We start from the raw sequence: 5,432 nt of genomic DNA, 5'->3' as shown, positions 1-5,432 counted from the left end.
TTCCTGCAGAACTGGTTCATGTCTCTGTTGGCCAGCCCTTTGGCAAATGCCTGCCCTAGCAGAAGTGCCAAACCTTAAACCAAATTTGCCTATATTATCTTTTGTGAAAATGAGGCCAGTCAGAATTTTCGGCAGGTTGAGACAACAGATTGACCTTCAGAAAAGCAGTGGAATTGGGTTCTTGTAGAGAATCTAAAATCTTGAGTCTGAGGAAGTGGTCTCTTGGCTAACCTCTGCTTCTTGTGCACTTTTTATCTTTGTTCTGCTGAAGAAACCAACATACTTTGAACCAGTTTGAAACTTGAAGTCAGTGAGGAGAGGACCATCCCAGGTCTTTGCACCATTCTGTGTGGATTGGTACCTGGTGAGCAACAGCCCCTTCCTGCTTCAGCGTGCCAGGTAGCTCCTTCCCTCTCTGCCTGTCTCCCCTTCTCCTGGAGCTGGATTCTTTGGTCTCTTGTTGTTGCTTCCTAGCAATGTTGGCCTTGCGTTCAGTATGGTTTCTCTTCATGTGTTTTATTGGTTTAAAAAAAAAAAGTACTTCTGGAGTGTGCTGATCATTGTCTTGTACTGTACAGAGCCCAGGTTGTTAGAGTCCAGCAGAGATAAAGTGTGTTATGCAGCACCCAGTTTTTTAAGAGTATGGTTTGTGCCAATGCCCCTTCTTTAGTAGTGCCAGAGACTCTTTACAAGTGCCAATGTGGTGGAAATTATTTGGTTATACTTGTATATTATAGGATCCTGATTTAAGACAATTTAAACATTATCCTATTTAAAAAGATACTATATAAAATGCTGTTTTTAAACCTTGTCATTTGCAATGCATGTATTGTTGTGCGTGTTGGGGTGGGGGGGAGGGAAGAGGGTAGGGTAAAGGAGTTTCTGAATAAGATGCCCAGTGTCAGGATCTATTCAGGCTCCAAACTGTCTCATTCCTGTCCAGGAGTGTGATTGTTTCTTGGAATGATCCCACTCTGACTGCTGGGCAACAACCCTTATTACAGAAATATCTGATGGAAATGGATTTTCATATCTTTCTCCTGAAATAAATTCTCTGTTTGAAATTGGAATAAATTTTGTTCCTAAAAGCTCTGGTGGTCCTGCCTGCAATTCTTCACTCCTGTCCCTTGTCTACCTTTCTTGGCTGGCTTGTGGGACCTGCATCCAACTGAAGCACACTCTACCCTCACAGCCAGCAATGTACTCAGAAAATCAGGACTCTGAGGCAGAGAAACGAAGTGTGTTTTGGTAAATAAAAGGTGTAGTATGCAACAACTATATACAACATACTGTACTAGTAATTGTGAACTGAGGTGTGAAAAGTGGCTGACCAGGGGTTTAAGATGTAGGGTTGCAATGGTGGCACCTTGGCTTAAAATTTCACAGGATTTTGGAGTAGAATTGCGGGGTGAAGTTGTCAGTATTCACTGCTGCCTCATGCTGTAACGTCAGCCTGTTTCAGGCCCATTTCTTGCAGGGATATATGTTGCCAGTAGAAGAAATGTTCGTAGGAACAGACTTGCTTCCAGTCTGGTTTGTTAGCAACATGGGCTGAAATATAAAATGTTGCTTAAATTTGAACCTTGAGGAGTCCAGGGGTGGATAATTGTGAAACCTTTCACATAGGAATTTCCTGGGATAGAGTTCATAGAATTTAATTCTCCTTCCCTAGGATCATTCCCCAGGAATTTCAGATTAAATCGGGTGGGAGTGAGTAGGGATGTGTTAACTTCCTCTGTGCAAGATTTTCCTGTGTTTTCAGGAAGTTGCAACCAGGGATGTTTTGCTCCCTTTTGTGTCACTGAATGTCCAAGTGAAGTTGCAGGTGCTGACAGCTTGTGATGCTGCGTGTTGTCTTGAACCACACTTCAATCCTGTTGGCTATAATACCAACAGGTCTTTATGCCATTGCTATTTTTTTAATGTTTATTTTCTAATTGAGAGTGAATGTACATTGCTTTTCTCAGTACCTCCATTCTCACCAGCTGGAAAGCATGAAATAGTAGCTGATTGAGGTGTGTTTGGTTTGTAATTTATTTCCTTCAAGTCCATGTGGGTCATGTGTTGGGTCATTCTTTGCAAAGAGTATAATATGCTCCTGTTTAAAAAAAGCATAGTGGCAGATCCAGACTCTTCAAGGAAGAAGGTAAAGTCTTAAAACTAGTGCCTAGTATTCCCACCTGACTGTGAGAACCTTGTGTTTTGGCCTCTTTAGCCTCCAGCTGTCATACATGTGTGTGTGGCCTGTAGTTGCTGCAGGGGGGCAGTGCAGGCGATGTCTGAAGCAGGACAGCACGCTCAGTGTATGTGCAGGAGGTCAGGTCTTTGCCAGTCCTGGAGTGGCCCAGGGCAAGAGGCAACTGGGAGCAGCAGCCAATAGAAAAATTCACACAGCTTGCTCACAGTTGCTCTCTTTCCCAAGGGCCTCTCAAACACTGGCTGAGCAAACCACTCCCAGCAGGACCGCAAGCTCCAAGCCTGGGATGAGAGGCCCTTGGCTCCTTTGTCCTGTGCAGTAAGGACCCTGTCCTGCAAGAAGTCTTGGGAACCCCAGGAGTGACTGTGGCATGGAGCAGCCTGCTGCTGCTGGGAGAATTCCTTCCACCTGCAGCCTGCTCTCAAGGGACTCTTGGGAAGGAAGGGCAAGTCAGAACTACACTGTGGGCCAGGAAAGTTTTCTGGTAAGGTTTTAGTGCTGCAAATTACTTGAACTGGGCCATTATACATCACTGCCAACACCAGAGCAGGTCCTTGGGCTTGTGTACATAGGTGGGCCCAGACATTAAGGAAATAAATTTCCATCTTTTTCATATTGAAAAAATCCCTTGCAGAAGAAAAGGGCAAAGATGAGAGAATTTGGGGTTTGCCTTGTCCTTGGATAGCCTTGACCCTGAGATGGGCAAGGATGTGGCTCAGCAGGGGCTATAGATGCAGCCTGGGGCTCTTCTGCACTCCTGTTCAAGTGCTAGTTATTATTACCTGTTGTCACTGGCCACTCCTATGCACTGCTCCCAAAATTGCTTCTCCTTTCATCTCAGGTGTGTCTTTACAGCTCCTGGCCATGGAAATAAATGGTGTTTATATGAAGCAGCTGGAAGGCAGATCTCTCCTGCTGTGCTCCTTCCCAATGGCTCAGATCTTCAGTCTCTAACACTGCAAACAGCTGATGGCTTCAATGAATTTTTGCAAAGCAGAGGTGATGTAGAACGAGAACATCTTGGAATTCTGGAAAGTATTTGGCGGCATGATTAGAAAAGAAGTCTCAGCATGATGTCAGCTTTGCAACACTTGATTCAGAGCAGATTAGATGTTGTAAAGAACCCTGGGGGAAAGAGGTACCTTTGTCAGCTTGGCTACAAATTAACTTCCAAACTGCAATCCTATGCTTTGTTGAAAAAGGTTTTTTAGAGGTCAGTTGTTTTGGATCACTTCAGTTCAGACAGAATCTTGAGGAACGTGTGCTGTTGCTAACCCTAAGGGGGCACTGTGTGCATGTAAGAGCCAGAGGATGAATGTGCTCTTCTCGAGCAACATCCTCAGCCAGAGCAGAAGAGATTTTCTTTAGTTATAGCTTTTCTTAGTCAAGTGAATGACCTGGGGGGATTTAAGATGTTTTGGATTACTAGGTTTGAAAAGTACTTTGAATCTTAAAATCTTTGGTCTAATGTTTTCTATCTAGCGCTGCCAAAGATACTGTATGAGGTTGAACAAGTCACCTACAAAGGCAAACATAAAGAACAGCAAACACTCCCAAGAAGTACATTTTGAAAAATAAAACCCATTAGGGGTTTTCTTTTAATACAAAACCTTCACTCTGACTGCTGCTTTTCAACACCAGCCTCCATGGCTCAGTGCTTCTGCTGTGACCACATGTGCCCTGTTTCCTATCAGGGGAGGAGAAAGCTGTCATTCTGATCAACAGCAAAATCAGCAAAATACTGAGGGAGAAGAGATGAGTCTGCCAGGAGTTGAAATTGCTGCTTCTTGGTGAGCTGCACTGTGGGAAAGTTGCTGGTTTTCTGTGGAATGACAGTCAGCAGCATTGGATAGAGGAGAATTGAGAGGGGCCATGGCGTAGCACATGTGATAGAGGCAGTATGTCCCCTAGAGCACTGGCTGGAAGAACCTGAAGGGAGCACGTCTGACTGCATGTGAGAAGAGCCACTGGCTGATGAGTGCCAGAAATGCTGCTCTGGGTGCTCAGGGGGTTCTCCCACCTTCACCATTGCACAGCCCTGAGCAAGTCCGTGCCTCTGTTGCCTTCAGCTGTGTTTCTTGAGCATCTGCAGAGGGAGGAGCGAGGACTGATTCTGCTGCATGCATATATAGCACCTTGCACAGGAGGATCTTTGTCACTAGGGCACTCGGCCGCTAGTGAAATACACAGCACTGAGAGATCTCCCATTTTATGGGGTGCCAACGAGCTGATGCCTTTCACTCTTGTTTTCCAGGCACAAAAATCTTTTGAATATTTGGGTGTGTTTTCTTTCTTGACACAATGAAGTTAGTGTTGACTGTGGAGTTTGTGCCTCATTCTCACAATGGTATCACAAGCTACAGGGGCTTGTGGGGAGAGAAGGATGGCAATGTGGTTAAAGCATAGGGACAGTAGTACTGCCAGTTCAATTTCCTTTAGGGCTGCAGATTGACTTTAGTCTTTTGTGGACTGGCAGAGATCTGAGATGAGATGGTGTACTGCAGTAGTGCCTTACAGCCTAGGTATGAGACCTCCCTGTACGAGGTCTGTTGTCATCTTGCTTACAGTGAGGGTCAGTGTTCTGCCTGTCCATGTTGTCTGTGGCTTGAACCAGGACAAAAGCCTTTGCTTCTGAGCCAGTTGGTGCAGCTGACTTGTGTTCAAGCTTCCTGAGGATATCACCTTCTGGAGTGGACTGGTTGTATCCACATGGCAGAGCAAGTGGTCTAGATCTTTTCTGCACCCTGTGTTATGTGTGGTCAGAAAACACACAGGGCACTGACTTTGGTAATTTTTTTTTTCTTCTGTAGAAATCAGCAAGAAAGAATGAAATGGTGGTAACATAGTCTTAGAGGATGCTGTATTTATACCGTGACATCCAGTGGCATGAGTGCATGCCTGTTTTGGGAGATTGTGTAAAGATGTACATGAAGGGGGCAATTGAAGGTAGGAAGCTTGCTGGAAAACTCCAGTGCTGGCTACAAACTGTCAGGTTTAGTGCTGTCTGTCTGGGAATGCATTTGCCTTTTTGCTGGAGGAACGTAGTTGTCTGACTACAGAAGAAAGCTGGAAGTGAGCTGGACCTTACACTGTGGAGGATGAGGGGAATGTGGCTTGAGAATGAGCCAGACATATGTTGTAGACATGTGGCACAGCCCTGTGGGTCAGAGGGACAGGCTGCTACCTTGTACTGTGGCTCCCTGCAGTTTTCTGTCCGATCCAGAGTGGATATCTG

The sequence above is a fragment of the Merops nubicus genome, unplaced genomic scaffold (genome assembly GCF_000691845.1).
Source record: "Merops nubicus isolate BGI_N331 unplaced genomic scaffold, ASM69184v1 scaffold22843, whole genome shotgun sequence".
Taxonomy (NCBI): Eukaryota; Metazoa; Chordata; class Aves; order Coraciiformes; family Meropidae; genus Merops; species Merops nubicus.
Note: the sequence above shows the minus strand (reverse complement) of the source record.